We start from the raw sequence: 20,264 nt of genomic DNA, 5'->3' as shown, positions 1-20,264 counted from the left end.
CACCATAAAAAAAGCATTACAAATATTCCTTTTCATGAGCACTTGGATTAAAAAGATTTTCTGTACTAAATAATATTGAGAGTCAAATGGGCTATAAAATTTTATCTATTAAAAATAAATATTGAATTCAAAATGAAAGAACTGCAAGGAACTTTCTAAAATATAGTATAGTCATCCTTTCATATCTTCGGGGAATTGGTTCCAGGACATCCCTGCCAATATCAAAATCCATGGATGCTCAAGTCCCTGATATAAAATGTTGTACTTTATGCATATAACCTATACAATCCTTCTATATACTTTAAATCATCTCTAGATTACTTATGATACCTAACACAATATAAATGCTATATAAATAGTTGTCATACTGTATTGTTTAGAAAATAATGACATGAAAGTCTATGTGACCATCCATTTTTTTCCCAAACATTTTCAGCCTACAGTTGTTTGAATGCATGGGTGCAGAACCCACAGATATGGACAGCAGACTGTATGTTCTTGAACTAAAGACTATGAACTGAATATTTATATACATCTATAGGTTTATATATGCATATACAGAAAATTGATCAATGTTTTCATATTAAAAAATAGCATATTTTCTTTTTTCTTTTTTTTTTGTGGACAGAGTCTCTCTCTGTTGCCCAGGCTACAGTGCAGTGGCACGATCTTGGCTCACTAGCAAACTCCACCTCCTGAGTTCAAGTGATTCTCCTGCCTCAGCCTCCTGAGTAGCTGGGACTACAGGTGCATTAGCCACCATGCCTGGCTAATTTTTGTATTTTTAGTAGAAACAGGGTTTCACCATGTTGGCCAGGCTGGTCTTGAACTCCTGACCTCAGGTGATCCACCTGCCTCGACCTTCCAAAGTGCTGGAATTACAAGCATGAGCCACAGGGCCTGCCCAGAAAATAGCATATTTTCTTATATCTTTCCCTACATCACTGTGGAAATTAGTGCTTATGAAAGAAGTGTATTTTATGAAATTGATACAATATGATAAATTTCCTGGAGAATAATACATAATACGAAAATCTTTGGAAAAATTAGGAATATTGTATTTCAGAAGATTCTAAATCTTTGGAAACAGTGAATTGGTTGTAGCAACCAAGGCAAATCTGGTATATGCCCTTTTGCTTTATGGTCATTGAAACCAAGGAAGAGAGGACTTAGTTTTAATTTGTATATACAGTAGCTTTAAAAAGATAAAGAGAAACTTTTTCTACTACTTGAAGCCTTCTGTATTCTGAAACTTATTCATCAGTGGCCTCTAACTCTATTTGACTCATGCTTTTGTCTCATTATTACACTGATTTCTTGGGAGTGCTGTCAACTCTTTTTACTAAGACATTCCTCTGAATACTCATAGCACTGATAAGTATCATAAGAGAAAATTAAAGAAATGAGAACCAGGTTCTTCTAGCATCCCTTCTTGACACTCTAGACTGTTCTTTGAGGTAAGATATTTCCTCACAGAACATAAGATATGGCATTTAGTTAAGCGGGTCTTATTAATGCTATTGAAAGTGTGTTAGAGAAACAATACTTTCCATTCAACAGAACCAAAAACCCTCTTGTGTGACCGATCGAGACTTAACTATACTTATTTTAATGGCTTCTTGTTATTATTTACTATGCCGGTATATAAGACAAGCAGCAAAGTGATACTGATCATAGACTAGTAATAGAATACAGCTTAATCAGGTAGCTGCCACAATCACAGTATTTCCTTGAAAGGGTGGGATGGAATTCATTTGTAAGGATTTTCCCAGATCATGTAAATCATACTTCTTCAAACCACATTCTCCTTAGAAACACACACACACACACACACACACACACACAAATTTTACTAACCGTGGTCTGTTTAAAATGAACTACAATTTAAAGCTGCATTATGTAATCTCTACATTTATTTCACATGTTCAAACCATGCCTCCCTGGTCTGTGATCCAAAGCAGGAAGGTGGTTGATGACTATGGAATCCATTAGCCTTTCTGATTCCATGTGCTTACATTGCAGATTAGCTATGGTTCTGAAACTTGCAGTTTCAATGGAAACCACTGGATTGTGTGTCTGTGTGCAGGGGAACAGAATAGGGTATTTCAGAGAAAATTTCATCAGTTCTTGTTGGAACTGGCTAAAAACAGTGGGACTTTTCCACTTGTTCTTTGTCTTTTATGTTTTCCCATATCACAGTTCCTCTCTGCACTACCATAGGCCTTCTCTTTTCACCATGATCCTTTGCAATAATACCTCCAAATGTATCTACCCTTGGAAATTTAAGAAAGTTCCTGCTTTTTTACTGAGTTCCTTCTATAACTTGATGAAAAAATAAAAGGAGATCAATTTAAGGCAACTAATTTATACTATCAAGTAGCTTCTCTTTCTATTACAAGCTAATTTTAATAAAAAGGAAGTTTGTAACTAAAAAACATTAAACAGAGTTTCTAAGATTCACCTTTATTTCTCTAAATTATGTGTGTTCCCTAATTAAAAGGAAAATACATTGGTCCATGTTACCTCTTGGCACAGGCACTAAGTCAAAAACAGTTCTAAAGTTGATTCAAGGAACTTTGAAGGAAAGAGTGTAGTAAATTGAGAAGCAATATACTACAATTTGTCTTATATTCCTTCAAGTTCTCATCTTCACAGTGATTTGTGAGAGGGCTTAATAGCACACATTCCAGAGCATACTTTTCCTGAGATGATGTTCTGATCACCAAAGATTTAAGCCTGATTTTACAGTTGGTAGTTTGTCACCTTTTGCAGTGAATCTATAGTAAATCTAACAAATCTCTTGTTTTGAAACCTATCCATGTTCTCTTCCACAAGTTAAACATACCCATCTTCATTTAAAAGAAAAAAAGTATCAAGGAATACCTCCTTTTTTTACACTCATTGGTCCTCCCAGAAACGGAAGTTCCACTCTGTCATTTGTGCATTTCACTATGGGTCTCATTCACATGGGGAAGAGTAGTCCTTTCCCCTCCATCACAGCAATGGGCTTGGTCAGACATAAAGTGGAATTTAGTCAGAAGAGCAGGAAGACAGATGAGACATGAAAGTAACTGGTAAAATATCAATGTTCACTCTAACCTTAAGGGGAAGCATTAACTACAGAGAAAAGCTAACAAAAAATCAGAAAATTATTCCAAAAAATGAAAAGCAACACTACACTGCAATTTCAAGCATTTGCCACACAATCTATAAAATAGAGGCAGGGCTTTGTTGTTTATTTGTTGAAGAGGAAACTATCAAAGGTAAGGCTTGTGAAGGGAGAGAGCTGAATGGGGCAGTTAAACTTTCAAAAATGAGCTAAAACTGGCTGTATTCTGCCTCTTTCTTAACTGAGCCATGCCCTTCCTCTGGGCAACATGACCTGTAGGACATGTATACGGAGCTTTAGATGAGGGAAAAGAGAATAATTTTTTATCCTCTCTATGTGATCTATGCCAGTTAGGATTTTTTTGTTACATGAGACAGAAATTCCAGCACAAACCAGCTTAAGTAAAAAAGAGCGAGGCCAGGTGCAGTGGCTCACACCTGTAATCCCAGCAATTTGGGAGGCCGAGGCAGGAGGATGGCTTGAGCCCAGGCGTTTGAGACCTGCTTGGGCAACATGGTGAGACTCTGTCTCTACAAAAATAAAAAAATTAGCCAGATGTGGTGACTTATTGTAAAGTCAAATGTTTTGTCATAGAACCCTGTTATCAAGAAGGACTTAAAATATTCATTGACTTTAGAGTTTCACTTTATCAGCATTAGATACTAATTTTTTAGTCACCAGTAGTTTTGATGGTGATAGGTGACTGTTGCTAAATAGGGCTACCAAATATCAGAACATTTTCTTTATAATATTCTATATGCTAAATAATAGCTAAAAATTAATGAACAGGTAAAGGGATAGCAACAAAGTATGGACACTTATTAATCTTATGTTTGCATTCTCAGCAATTCCTAGTCTCTCCCTCTGATATAACATTAACCACTTCACTACTCTTTTCATGATTTTCTTGATTTATAGAAGTCAAAAGTAATCTAATCTTTTTCTACATTCTGGGCAATATAAGAGCCTTAAATTTTAACTCGTTTATTCTTTGGCTTTCTTTAGCATCAGCTTTTAAGTTAACAGGAAACATTCTTCTGTTATCTTAAGCTTGGCTCACTCCTGGCTTTACTAGTTAATATAAACATGGAATCCTCCTATCTCGGGGGAAATGGAAGTTTGATGTTAATTACTAAAGAAGTTTTCTTTTTCTTTTTTTTTAAGTTTGAGACAGGGTCTTGCTCTGTTGCCCAGGTGGGAGAGCAGTGGCATGATCAAGGCTTACTACAGCCTCAACCTCCCAGGCTCAAGCAGTCCCCCTACTTCAGTCTCCTGAGTAGCTGGGACTATGGGCATGCACCACCACACTCTGCTAAAATTTTAGATTTTGTACGAGTTCTCACTATGCTGCCCAGGCTGGTTTTGAACTCTGGGCTCAAGCAATCCTCCCTCCTTGGCCTCTCAAAATGTTGCAAGTACAGGCATGAGCCACCGTGCCTGGCATCTTGTTTTATTTTTTCTATATGAGTCTGAATCATTCTAAAACCAGGGTATAGGGCCCTGAAACTTGCTTACAAAAAATGTTCTCTGGTTAGTACGAAAGACAACAGCCAAAAACAGAATAAAAGTACTATAAGAAATGATCTTGTTCTCACCAGAGTTGGGTTTTGCTCTTCATTTGGTGACCATTTAAAGACATTGATTACGTCTCTATTTCATAAATGGGCAGTCACTTCTTTGTCTTGAAGTGTCCATGTGTTATATATGTTTCATTTTAAACTTGTGGAGGAAAGGTGAAATGATGGCTCCGTGTGGTTGCTACTGTTTTTGTCTCCCAGCACCCACACTTTCCTCTTATTAGAGTCTGATACTATTTATGCTTTTGTTCATACTCAGCAAAATGCTGAATAGTTTCATATTTAGGTTTTGCAGAACTCTGACTTGTGAGTAGTTGTCCTTCAGTAATTAATAACTAGGACATACTGATTTCATAACATTATATGCTTCTATTTTATTTTGTATATCAAAGGCTTTTCTATGTTTCTTCATAATCAACTCATAAAAGCTGAGTGAAAAAAAACCATGGTGACTTCCAGGAATAATTTTTAAAAACATTAAAAAACGTGAATATCATGAAAATAAAGAATAAGTAAATATCAAAGTTGTATTTAACTCATGAATTAGGGGAACAGGATGGTAAGCTGGCTTAAAGAACATTTGAGGAACTAAGTAATGATATGCATTGAACAAAAAGACTGATAGGTTAGAGACAAACATCGTTAATAAACTAAAGGGAAATAAAACCATATCCTTTGGGGTTATAATTTCAACCAGGTAGAAATTATCTGCCTCTCTACCAGATAATATTTACAAGGTACCATATAATATCATAGAGTTTGGGCTCTAATTAGTAATAAAGGGTATATCAAGGAAAGGGTCATTGTACTAGATTTTAATAATTGTCGGGTGACCCTATTAAACAATGCTCCAGTGTGACATTGAAAGGTCATGTAATCATCCTTTTACATTATTTCGAAGTTTTTCATATTTTTTTTCTGAACAGCAATAATGCTGTTCACGGTGCTGGGGAACATAGTCACTGTTGATAGAGGCCCTGATAAAAGGTATACGGAAGTGCACTATTGCTTTTCTCCTAAGCATTGCATTAGCATAGGGTAAATATGTGGAATTTATGTAATCAAGTTTCTATAACCATAGAAAGGCATTATAGCATAATGGCTAATAGCACACACTTATGAACCCCATTGTCAGGGTTTAAATCTTGGCTCTGTCAATAATTGGATAAATTTGGGCAAATTACTCCATCTTTCTGATTGTGCAGTGTTCCCACCTGTAAAATGGGGCTAATAACAGTGTCTGCCTTATTAGGTTGTGGTGAGAATTAAATTAGTAAATTGGTTAAAGTACACAGAACAGTGCTCAGTGCATTACAGACGCTGTATTAGTGTTTATTGCTGTGTTAACATGGAATTGCTTCTATCACTTAAAGAAACAATTTGATTTCTAGGGAAAATTATAGATAGTTTAACAGGCTGGAAGAAAACTATATAGGAAAATTACAAGAATTTTTTAATTAATTACTCTAGAATATGCACATATTTAAGTTATGTGAAGGGAGCAAGGGGAAGGAAGGTGGAAAACTGCGGGAAAATTGGTTGAGGATATAGGGAACTAAATAATGGACTATGAGTCAAAGGTGTGTACTTTGGGGTTCGGAATCTGCTGTGTAAAGTCCATCTGTGAGATTTTAAACAAATCATTTGCCCAATCTGGACCATTTAACTTGATGTTTAAAGGCATTAGTTCTTTACATAACACAAAGTGAAAATGTAGGTAAGGACATTCAGAGACAAGAAACCAAATCAAAGAGAGGATAATAGTAATCCCTGCTTTATCTACATCACGAAGCTGTTATGAACATGAAATAAAATAATATGTGTAAAAATGCTTTATAAACCATACAGCCTCATATAAATGTAAGATGATGTCTTTGTAGTTTATTCCTGTAACTACACAATATTACAAGGACATGCTTGACATAAATGAGTCAAAGGTAAACAGTATTATTTTTCCTAAGATCCCAAAATAGAGACATTTGGTGTCCCCAGTGGCAGGATGGAAATGAATTTATGTCAACTGGAGCATTATGTGCACAAAAGATTAGAAGAACCACAAATCCTTTTACTACCCAGGAGAAATATGTTGCAAAATAAAATCATATTCGTTTTCTTGTCTCAGCCTGAAGATGATGCTAAGAAAAAAAATGAATTTTCTACTTCATTACCTCAACTAATAATGTGTTGAGTACTAGGTGCTCTGCGTGTCCCATTTTGATGAGATAAAGAGGAATAAGAGATTGACTCTCTCCATAAGGACCCAGATTTTGCAGCAATGACAACACACAAGTAACTATAGTGGAATATTCAACTGGAGCAAAGTGAGGAGGAAAAATTATTTTGTTTTGAATAAAGGCAACATAAACATAGGATTAATTTAACTTTTGCTTAATTATTTGTGTTAGTAGCAGTACTTTCTGTCCTTTACTAGATATTATTCACACTGAACTACACATGAAACCCTTAATTTCCCCATCTTTACATTTTATAGTTCTTTGTTTGTTTTTTTGTTTGTTTGTTTGTTTTTGTGACAGGGCCTTCCTCTGTCACCTAGGCTGGAGTGCAGTGACATGATCAGGGCTCACTGCAGCCTTGACTTCCTGGGCTCAAGTCATACTCTCACCTCAGGCCCTCAGATAGCTAGGACTACAGGTGTGTGCCTTTTTTTAAATTTTAGTAGAGATGAGGTCTCACCATGTTGCCCAGGCTGCCTCTGCCTCTCAAAGTGCTGGGATTACAGGCATGAGCCACTGTGCCCAGCTCCATTTTATAGTTTTGTTTCTTCTTTTTTCCCTTTGTTGTTATATCTTTAAATATAAAGTAATGGAAAAATAGGAATTGAAAAAGTTTTCTGTAAAATTTTTGAATTTTTTTTAATAGGATGAGATTTGTTAAGTGTAAAAAACTTTGGCTTATTTAATGCTCAGTACTAAAAAGAAGAATAAAGACCTATATTTGAAGAACCAAACTGAAATATCATTATATCTTCAGATTTTTCCAGTGATTCTATAAAACTTCCTGACCATAATAGTAAAAATTCTGGAAAAACAAACCAGTAGGTCATTATTAATTAACTAAATTATTAAACTAAACCAGAGACATACACAACAGAAAAGCCAGATCATTTCAATAAAAATAATGGGAATAAAGGGGAAGACTGTTTCTGAATTTTAGTGATTATTAAAATCAAATGGTTGTCATAACTATGTGTTTTTGTGTGTGTTTGTAAGACTCCCATAAGTATATTCTTTAATTTTCCTTGGTAGAAAATTCTCTAAACAAATAATTACTTGAAATTCCAGCACATTTCCTTCTAGTTTTTGAACTACAATATTTAGAAAGGTCAACAGTTGCCTGAGGATGGAATGTAATATTAATAAATTCCATAAACTCCAAGGAAAGGAATACTCTGGTACTGTATACAGTTTGCTAGTATTTGTTCCAGACACAGTATTATTACTGTTTATTCAGAAAAAAATTTTCCAGCAAACAAGTGGTTATCTTTAGAATAAGGATCAAGCTAATATAGTCCCACATAGCTCTGGTAAAATACCTAGATGCTATTTTTGTTGGCATGGTAAACCTGAGAATTTTCATTCATCAGTAATATAAGTTAGTTCCATATGCCTACCTGAGATGTTGCTAAGAAATATTGCTCAGTCAAAAAGTAAATTACGGGGTCATAGATATTGTCTGATTCTGTTTATATTCGAACTAAAAGAGATTAAATTTATATAATAACATGAAATGGAAACCAACATGTTTCCACTGCACCTATCTGCTGTGGAAGCTTACTTTTCTATCTTTCCAGTCCCCGAATTCACAGCAGTGAAAATATATACATACATGCACGCACATATACATATATTCATGTGTGTGTGTGTGTGTAAATGAATAAAATGATAAAGAGACAGATGAAAGGGGATTTTGACTTTGCTCTACACACACTTTTGTGTTGTTTGATTTTTTAATAATAAGCATATAATTATGAATACTTTCAAAATTGTAAAGACACAAGAAAAAACTAATTTAAAACAAGATGAGCTATAAATACACAGAAATATGTATGTATAAGAGATATATTAATAATACATATTTTATATGAAAAAAGCAAAATAATACCATGGTGTTGTCCTATTTATGTTAAAGAAAAGGAAAAGCAAACTGTGTTGAGAATGATGTTGAGAAGAAAGTTTTATTTTTCTTCTACATACTTCTGTGTTGAAGTTTATACAGTAAGCATGTATTTATGTACTATTTCTGTTACTTACAAAAAATATCTTTTGTATAGAATTAACTTTTTTTAACTAAAAAATGAGTCATAGAAAAAGGTTTGAGGAACATTTCTTAAATATGTTATCTAAACCCTATTAAATGACTGAATAGGAAAAATCTGTTTGTATAGGACTCTCAATACTAACCAAATGAGTCACTTGCAAACTTTGGCTGAAATCATTTCTGATACTTTCTTTTCTCAACCTCCCTAAGATATTAAGTCCTTTATTTATTTGTTTATTTTATTTTTATTTTTTCCTTTTTGAAACAGGGTCTCACCGTCACCCAGGTTGGAGTGCAGTGCTGCAATCACGGCTCAGTGCAGCCTTGACCTTTCGGGCTCAAGCGATCCTCCCACCTCAGCCTCCCAAGTAGCTGGGACTACAGGAACGTACCACTCCCAGCTTTTTTTTTTTTTTTTTAAGTAGGGATGGAGTCACACTATGTTGTCCAGCCTGGCCTCAAGTAATTCATCCACCTCAGCCTCCCAAAATGCTGGGATTAGAGGCATGAGCCACCACGCCCAGCTAAATCCTTTATTTCAACATTAGATTTTTCATGCTTAATATCTCTACTTAGATCTTCTTAATTGCTTGATGTTTTCAATCTTCTCTCTATCCTTGATAAAGATATTATTATGAGTATTTTAATCTTAAGCATCTTAAGAAGCATTAAGTCTTATTTAGTCTTATTCAATTTATTAGTTTTGCTTCCTCATGGATAGTTGGATCTTTTTTTCATAGAGCTTGCATTTGCACTCCTCAGATGTCTGTATTTTCCTGCGTGTTCATATTTTGGAATCGCCATCTTCCTTGGCTGGTGATATGTACCTGAAGAGAGGGATGATGGCTTGGATCCTAGCTGACCCTCCTCTTGATGAAAGTGTACATGTGTGTTCGAGGGTGGCTACCATAGGGAAAAGAGCCTCTGATTTTGCATTCTGTAACCTGCCTTTCTTTCCCCTCAACCTGTGCGGAGCACTGCTCTTTTCTGTGCGCTGCTTCTTCCTCTTGTAACTACTCAGTAGGGACTCAGTGATGTTGCTAGGAAGCCATTTAGTCCTGCATTGGGTGATTATTTCCATACTTCCTACTCACTTAGAGTCCCATGGTGCCTACATGAACTGACTTCCGTGGCTGGTGCCAGTCTGGAGCTTATGTTTCCTGCCTACCCCCCGAATCAAGTATGGCAGAGTAAGCAGTGAGTTGGCTAGTAAATGTGAAGCAAGAGAAGCCCAGAACTACAAAGATTTCCTCTGGGTTCTGTGGGGTTTGACTTACCTTCTGGTTCTCCATGGGCTTTTCACAGTCTTTGATTTGAGTTCCAGGATCCATCAAAGACGTTTTTAACTTTGTGGCATCTCCAGGTTTGGGCTCAAGGGAAGGACAGAGCCTCCCATGCTTATTCACAATTCTGCCCACTGTATTAACTTTAGCTAGGAATGTATCCACCCCCAAATATCCTCCTTAAGTGCGTATGTATCCTTATACTTCAGGTCCAGCTATGCTGTTCTCTCAGGGAAGCCTGACTCATAAATTAATATACATGCCTCCTTATACTTTTCTATCATGACAGTGACAATTGGGATTATATAGAGATTTCTTCAATACTCAGCTATATCTCCCAAGAGTTCGAGGCTGCAGTGAGCCATGATTGTGCGACTGAACTCCAGCCTAGGCAACAAAGCAAGACCTGTCTCAGGAAAAAACAAACAAACAATAATCAGCTATCTCTCTGGATGCTAAGGTTCACGGGGTCAAGGGATATGTTTGTCTTTCTTGTTTAGTGCTTTATTTATGACATCTCACACTGTGCATAGACAATCATGGAGACTTCATGAATATTTTTAAAGAAAAAAGTAAAAGGAAGGAAGAACAAAGGAAAGAGAAATAGATGTATTTTGTTAAACTGTAATGTAATGTAATGCATATCTATTGGACAGCAATCTACTTCTGCTTTATAGTCACATCTGTAATATATAAAGACAGAACCACATATGCACTTAATCCTGGATGCTAAGAAATATATGGCCTTCTTCTTTTATTAACATCTTGATGTAGACCAAAAGTAAATGAATTTTCTGGAGGAGAAGCATAATACATTATAAGATCAAATAAAAATTAATTCTGGATTATCCACTGGGAATGAATAATAAAGTATCAACTGTGTGTAAAACTATTATGAATGGGCTGTGTTTGGTGGCTCATGCTGTAATGTCAGCACTTTGGAAGGCTGAGGTGGAAGGATCACTTGAGGCCAGGAGTTCGAGACTAGACGGGGTAACATAGCAAGATCTTGCCTCTACCAAAACAAAACAAATTCGCTGGGTGTAGTGATGCATGCTTTCTCAGGAAGCTGGGGCAGAAGGATCCCTTGAGCCTAGGAGTTTGAGGCTGCAGCAAGCTATGATTGCACCACTGTCACTCCAGCCCAGGAGACAGAGCCAGATCCTGTCTCTAAAGAAAAAAAAAAAAAACTATTGTGAATGAGTAAGAGATTGTAGAATTCCCAGGATTTTTTACTTACAAACCTTAAAAATGTGTGAAACATTTAGCAAAAATCAAACTTTCTTTTCTGAAAAAATGACCACTGGCAAGGTGTGGTGGCTCACACCTGTAATCCCAGCTATTTGGGAAGCCGAGGTGGGAGGATTGCTTGAGGCTAAGAGTTTGAGACAACCCCAGACACGTAGTGAGACCCCATCTCTACAAAAAATTTAAAAAAATTAACTGGGGGTGGTGGCACATGCCTGTGGTCCTAGCTACTCAGGAGGCTGAGGTGGGAGGATTGCTTTAGCCTGTGAGGTCAAGACTACAGTGAGCCATGATCGTGCCACTGTACTCAGGCCTGGATGTCTCAAAAAACAAACCAAAAAAACCAAAACAAACAAACAAACAAAAAAACCATGCCCATGCCCACAGAAAACCAGTGAAAGTTAAATAACGCCTAGAGCAGTGAAGAAAAAAAAGAAAATGCTGGACACTGTGGTTCATACTGTAATCCTAGCACTTTGGGAGGCCAAGACGGGAGGATCACTTGAAGCCAGGTGTTCAAGACCCATCTGGGCAACAAGTGAGACCTTGTCTCTACAAACAAAGAAAAAAGGAAATAATAGGCACACTTTCAAGATCCTTCTTCTAAACTCTTTAACAATTAAATGAGTTGCTATCTGTTATAACAGAAATGAATTCCTTGGATCATTGTCTACATGTTTTCTAAACCAGATAATACACTCATTGGCATGTTTCTCTGGTTCTCAGATGCTATTAGATCCTAAAGGCTTTTAAATACCATACTGTGTCCATACATATAATGATGTTATAATCTCAGATTATATTCTCTCTGGGCCCCCAAGATATGGTAGGAACACTTGGTGTGTGCATGTTATCCACTTATTTAATCTAATTCTTCCTCTCTGGTGTGATAATTTAATCTCATTGACATATATAGCTATGAATGAACAAAGCTTCTCTTGTTACTTTGACATAAGAGAATAAATTCCCCCATCTCCCCCTCACATATCTATTAAGTTCTCTAGAGTTGTCATCTTAATTTGTGATCTGCTATTAGAAGGTGATGTTAATTACTTTATAACAATATAAACAAGAAACTTTTTATCTACAAAATCTTGGCTTTTCTGGGTATTAATGTCTTACACAATATAATTTCTTTTCAGTGCCAATTTGTTTTGTTCTTTTTGTTTGTCATCGGGCCAACTTTTATTGCCTTATGTAAAATGCTCACTGTGGAAGTTATCAACTACCAATTAAGAGAACTCCAAGTGCTAGGAAGGAAGGTGAAACAAAGCTCTCAGCAGGCAGGGCTTATACTGATAACCGGAGAGTACTAAATTAAGACTAATTCACATAACTTCAGAGCATGACTCAGAAGTTCATGAGTCATTAGCTTTTATGGAGCAAAGGCAGGCAATATACAGGGAAGAGGTCAGTGTATATAGAAACAGGCTGAAAATGCACAAATAGTAATAGATTTCTGAGTTGCAAAGATGCGTATTATGACTGGGACCATCGTGTCCATAAAGGATAATAATTCCTGTGGAGAAATCAGCATTTCAAGTGATGCCAAACAGAGCACATTGTAAAATAGAAGTTCAATTTATTTTGTGCTTGTCACTGTGACTATGAATTTCCAGTTTGAAAGGAAGATTTTGGGAGTGCTTTATGAAACAACTGGGCCATAGCTACTTGAAGCCATGCCATGAGGAGAGAAATAAAAGCAGGGCACTTTGTGTCAAATCATCTGTGCTTGTGGGCTCATTCTCACTATCTTCCTTGCCAGGTAATTGGCGTAAGTCTATGATTATCCGACTCATTCTCCATCCTTGCATTGTAAATCTGCAAGCTTTTGGTGTGAAACTCTATTTTCCAATATGTCTCTTTGTCATACTATGGACCATATTGTCGGTTCCCAGCCTTGGACCCATTTTCTGCCAAACTTGCTAGGGAGGTCACAGTAAACCTAACTTTCTCTGACATTTTTATTTCCCTCTTGGTTTTCAGCTTGCCTGCCACTACCTTTACCGTCAACCCACATACATGCACACAAAGATTCTTCACTTTATTTTCCAACTACATGAGGTGTGTTACTTCCCAGCCAGAATCAGTGGTGTACTTGTTACAGGTTTTAGCAGACAAAGTCTATTGGGTGGAGGAAATACATAGAAGGACATTGATTCCTAGGTCAGTGGGAAATAAAATAAGGATTCAATGAAGTGGAAACTGTGAATATGGTAACTAGGAATAGAAGTAATCAAGGGATTTTGTTTTTTAATTTTTTAAATTTTTTTGTAGAGATAGTGTCTCACTATGTTGCCCAGTCTGGTATCGAACTCCTGGGCTCAAGCAATCCTCTCGTCTTGGCTTCCCAAAATGCTGGGAATACAGGAGTGAGCCACCACATCCAGCCAGGAATTTTTTTTTTTTTTTTTCCTAAAGAGGAGAGTGTCAGATGAGGAAGGATAAATGGTTACATAATTGAAGTGACAAGAAGGCCCAGAAATGATGAAAATAGAAAGTGAGAGAAGAACTGATTTTTGTGGAAGGTTGTAGGAACACTGGTCCGAATTTTTGGTGGGAAAACACAGAAAACAAGAAATAAATGGTGACTTCTAGTCCACGATTCTTCTTTCATTGAATTATTATGTCTGTGAGGAGGGCAGATTGCAGGTGGTATGAGATAGTGGCATGAAGAGCAGATTCTGGATTCAAACAAACTCAGCTCCCCTGGCTACTATTATATGAACTTGGGTGGGTACAAAATCTCTCTGGGACTTGTAAAGCAGACGTAGTAGTTGTATCTACTTCTGTGAAATAGTTATCCATGCTCAGTGTCTTCCTCTACCTCCTAAACCCCCTGCCATCAGGATTTTGGCCCCTTCATGCCTCCACTGTTACTGTGGTCACCAATAACATGCCATCAAATGCCACGCTCCATTCTCAGGACTCATCTTACTTGACATATCAGCTGCATTGACACAGTTAAAGTCTTCTTCCTTCTAGATCCAGGAGTGTCCAATTTTTTGGCTTCCCTTGGCCACATTGGAAAAAGAAGAATTGTCTTGGGCTACATATAAAATACACTAACGCTAATGATCGCTGGTGAGCTAAATGGCAAAAAAAATCTCATGGTGTTTTAATAAAATCTCACCGCCAACCATAAATTTGTGTTGGCCACATTCAAAGCTATCCTGGTGAGTTGGACAAGTTTGTTCTGGATTTACTTTTTCTCTTGGCTTCAAGGACACTATACTCTCCTGGTTTTCCTCCCATGCCACTGGTTGCTGCTTTTTGGGTCTCCTTTTACTTGCTTCTCCTCTTCTCTCCAAATGCTCAATGTTGAAGTTCCTCAGAGTTTAGTTCTTTTTCTTCTCATCTACATTCCCTTCCTTGCCATCTCAACCAGTCATATGAAATTAAATTCTATGTCTATGTCATAGACTCTCAATTTTTTATCTCTAACCCAGACCTTTTTCTTAAACTTCAGACCTATATGCTAAATTGCTAACTGAAAAACCTCCATTTGGAGGGCTAATAGATACCTCAAACTTAACACATCCCAAATGGGACTTCTAGTTTTCTCCCCCTAAAGTTTTCTACTTTCAGTCTTCATCCTGTCATTTAATAATGATTCTGGGCCAAATGTCTGGAGTCAACCTTTTATCTTCTCTTTCTCTTATATCCCACACCTAACACGTCTGCCCTACACCTAATCCTCTTGTCTCTACCTTCAAAATATACCTGGTAACTTACTACTTCCTGTAGTCCCATTCCAGTTCAAAAGCTATCCTTTTCACCTAGATTATTGCAACGATTTGTTAACTGATCTACCCTTGCCTTACCACAGTTTATGCTTTATGGAGAGTCAGAGCAAGCATAAGTCAGATTACATCAGTCCTCTGCTTAAAGCTTTCCAATGACTTCATATCCCACTCAGGGTAAACGCCAATGCCTACAAGTCCATCTTCTCTGCTCCTCACCCTAAGTATTCCTCTGATCTCATCTCCTTTTTCTATTCTCTACCTCCCTTACTCATTTCTGACCACACTGGCCTCCCTGTGCTTCTTGAACCTGCCAAGTATGTCCCCATCTTATGCCTTTGCACTGGTGGATTGTTCCACTAAAAATACTATATTCTTTGGATAGTCACATGGTCACCTTCCTTAACACTTAAACATTTTTGCTCAAATGTACCTACTCAGTGAGACTTACTATGACAATCTCATTTAAAATTGCAACCTGCCCCACCTCTGGCACCCTTGATCCTCCCCTTAAATTGTGTGATCCTCCCCTTAAATGGCTCTATTTTTCCATAGCACTCACCACCCTCCAAAAAAATATATATGTATATAGTTTATACATATAATATATTTTTAAATATGTATATAAAAATATATACATATTTATCTATATATTATATATATTTATATATTATATAAATATATAAAATATATATATATTTTTTTCTTAGAGAGACAGGATCTCACTCTGTTGCCCAAGATAGAGTGCAGTGTGCAATCATAGCTCACTGCAGCCTTGAACTCCTGGCCTTGGCCTCCCAAAGTGTTGGGATTACAGGCATGAGCCACCGAGCTCAGTCTCTCTCTCTCTCTCTCTCTCTCTCTCTCTGTTTCTCCCTTTCTCTGTCTTATTTATTTATTTATGAGATAGGATCTTGCTCTGCCACCTAGGCTGCAGCCTCAAACTCTTGGGATTGTAGGCCACCACACCCAGCCTATAATTTGTTTATCATTACTATTTATTATTTGACTTTTCCCAGTAAAATATGAGCTCCAACAGGACATGAATAAAAATATGTTTGGTTCATAAATGTATCTCAAGCACTTAAAACAGTGCCTGACACACAATAGCCATTTAATAAATATTTGTCAATTTGAGTAAATAGATGACATACTGGTTTTTGAGTATTAAGCAACATGTCCTGGATGTCCTGGACTTTACATTAATGCAATGCTTGCTCTACAGGGCTAAAAATGATAGTGATGAGCAAATATGTAGGGTAAGAAAACTTTCATGCCCTGGATGTCCTGGACTTTACATTAATGCAATGCTTGCTCTACAGGGCTAAAAATGATAGTGATGAGCAAATATGTAGGGTAAGAAAACTTTCATGCCCTCAGCTTTTCCTTTTCCAATCTCTTTTGCTCAATAAGCTGTTTAATTTTCCTTTCTTAAGACCCAGCTAACCAGAGACTCTATGGAAAGAGTTGAATAAATTTAATAATTAAAGAATTTGTATAAAGTAGATTATCTATTTATTTTTTAATTATTTGATAGTGTGTGTTATTTTCCAAAAGCTTTCCATTTTGAGAGACAAAAGTAATTTTTAGTCAAAGGAATTTATCTCAAACTACATTTGGGGCCTTCAATGAGCTGAATTTAAAAAGGTAGACTAGGGACAGAGAAGTTTTTATGAAATATATTAAATCAGATCAGTGGTGGAGTCTGATTCACTTGCAGCAAATAATGGCCTTAAATATAAAAATATATTTAAAGAAAATTGGTCCAAAGAGAGTTCATAATTACAAATACTTTATTTGTTGATAAATAGCCTGACAAAATTCAGTCACTTTGAATAAGCAGATCCACAGTTTGGCATCTTTCCTGTTATATAAATAGAATAAATTCAGTTCAATTTCTTCAAAAGTAGGAAAATGTATTAAGGAGTCACTGATCCATAACATGAAGAACTTCTCTGAGAACAATGATCTTCACTGTCCATTGGCTCTAATTCATTTCATTGAATTTTTAGTTACATAAGTAAAGATTCTAGCTGTAGATCAAAATAATGAATAAGAAAGGTAAGCATTATACATACCCATTGAGATTATTATATTTTTGATTCATTATTGAACACTTCTTGAGACCTACTATATTACAAGCAGTATGTTAGAGAAGTTAAGATACAGCTCTTGGCCTCAAGTAGTTATAGAGAAAATTAAGATAAAATATAAAAGGTGCTGCAGATTAAATGTGCACAGATGCTATGTAAGCAAAGAAGAGGCATGACTGCCTCTGATGAGGGGGTCAGAGAAGCTATTTTCTGAACTGAGCTACAGAAATGTGAGTAGAATATTATCAGGGACAAGGAAAGGAGGACATTATGGGCCTAGGAAAGCAGCAAATAAACCAATAGAAAGCATAGGAAAGACATTAATGTAAAAAAGTGGAGGGTGAGCGGTGGATTTGTAATTAGGAATCAGAAGATTTGGTACAACTGATTGGTTTGTTAGTTCTTTGGGGAAAAAAATTAAGTAGATACACTTGTATATAATTCAATCAAGAAGGGAAAAAAAGCACACATATTCTAAATAAGAAAGTTCTAGAAAATAATCACAGACAAAAAGGACACGCAAGCAATCTTATGAGATTACTTTGTTCAATTCTCAATTCCATGTAAATAAATTTGAAAATCTAGATTAAAGTGACAATTTTGGGGGAAGATATAATTTACTAAAACTAATTCTAAAAGAGTTAGGAATCATTTTTAGTATCCTCAAAGATAATACAAAATATTGTATAACACTCAAATTTCATTTTTGATAAAAAAATTTAAGATAGAAATAGATGGATACTTTTATGACATAATAAAATATATCTGCTTCAGCACCAATACCAGGATTATGCTTAATGGTGAAGCACTAGACCAAGTTGCATTAAAGTCAGGAATATCCACTATAACTGTCATTATTTAATATCAAACTGGATGTCCTAGCCTATTAGACAAAAGGAAGAAATTAGAGTTATAAATATTAGAAAGGAGAAAATAAAGCTACCAATATTTGTAGATAATTTGATTGTCTTTCTGGAATGTTCAGGAGAATTGCTAAAACACAAAAACAAACACCTTTAAAAGCAATAAAGAAAATCGGTAAGTTTTCTGGAACAAAATCAGGTTGTCATTCAGAAAACAATTAGAAACATTTTAGAAAAGACTATTTAACACCGTTAGAAAAGATTAAATCTCTAAAAATAAAGTTTATGTGCTATGTATAAGATGGATATGAAGAAAACTTTAAATCTCTATTGAAGAACCTCCACAAATATTAACAAAACATATTATGTACTTAGATAATAAAATGAAACATCAATCATATCACTTTTCACTAAGGTATAATTCATAAATTCAGTATGATTCACATAAGAAATAGGAATTGAAACTGGACAAGATGTTTCTCAAGTTTTCTGAAAAATACATAAAAATAAAATGTAACAGGGGAAAAATAGAATTGGTAGTGGGGGTTGTTAATAATCCACAAGATATTAGAATGCTTACAAAGTTACAAGGACTAAAACAATGTGACAGTCATGTGACTAGACATGTCAATGGATAAAGTAGGAAGTCCAGAAAAAAATTGTGTATATTTATTACATACTTTGTATAGCAGATGATAGTAGTGGCATTTTGTATCAATGGGGAACATTATCCCTAGATATAAATAATATTGGGAACATTTGGTATCCATCTGAAAAAGGTCAAGTTCCTGCAGACTTCATACTTTATATACAAATGTATTCCCGATGTTTTATAGTTTGAAAAGTTGAAAAAAAAACCACAACATACCACAATATCCCCACCATAAAATAAATGGGATATCAAAATTCGATTGTTTAAATTCAATTGTTTAAGTTGTTTAAAATGTGCATTGCTGTGTGGTTAATGAAATGACCCAAACAGCAGCGAGCTTGGGTAACTAGTTGGCTACATTTTAGTTCTGGGATTTCAGCTTTACTATCCATACCCAGAGCTGGTTACAGTTCGTCGCTCCCTCATGGCAGTTGTTCATGTTCACCTAAATATCGATGGGGAGGATTCCTGGTTTATGTTTGGCAGCAGCAATTCCAAGATGCTGGAACATATTTGAACCATTTTGTCAGCTCCCTCTGAGGAGACTGGAAGCAGAGAATATTTCCACAAACAGAGCTGCCTGCTATTCTCTTCCCCAGCTTTATTATCTTCTTCGTGCTTCAGCTGACATTAACTTGGAATAAGAAATTCAGTGAATCTCTGTTTGAAAATGAGGCTGTGTGAAGGTGGTAACCCATTGTCAATCATATTATGTTGAAGATAATATTTTCACATGAAGTACTGTGGAAATTTACTACAGAAGAAATCATGAAGGAGTTTTAAAAATATTCTTGAAATGGGGAAGATCTTTCTAATATAATACCAAAAAGATATTAAAGAGTAAAATAATAAAAGTTAGAGTAATTTAATGAAGTTAGACAGACCCCATTATATAAAAAGTCTAAAGAAAATAACCAACTGAAGAAAAATATTGAGCACTAAAAAAAATGGTTAATATTTTCAACATATAAAGAGTATTTAAAATAATTTAAAATCAACAACATTCTGACAGAAAAATCTTTAAAGGATAGGAACACATGGTTTACAGAAAACTGAAAAATAGTACTCTGCGTGTGTGTATGTGTTGTTTAGACAACAATTAGAAATATATTTTAGAGGAGACCCTATTTCAATGCCATCAAAACAGAGTAAATACCTAGGAATATACTGTACATGATATGTGTAAGATTAATATGAAGAAAACTTTAAATCACTATTGGGAGACTCAAAAAATACATTAATTAATAGAAAAATATATGGCACACTTAGATAATAAAACTCAACATCGAATATGTTACTTGTCACTGAGGCATAGTCTATAAATCTAGTATGGTTGAAATAAAAAAGAAGAATTTTAAATAGAAATGTATATATATATATATGTATACAGGGACTCAGCTCATTATTAGTGAAATGAA

This window comes from Pan troglodytes, chromosome 5 (genome assembly GCF_028858775.2).
Source record: "Pan troglodytes isolate AG18354 chromosome 5, NHGRI_mPanTro3-v2.0_pri, whole genome shotgun sequence".
Classification (NCBI taxonomy): domain Eukaryota; kingdom Metazoa; phylum Chordata; class Mammalia; order Primates; family Hominidae; genus Pan; species Pan troglodytes.
This window is presented reverse-complemented; position numbering follows the sequence as displayed.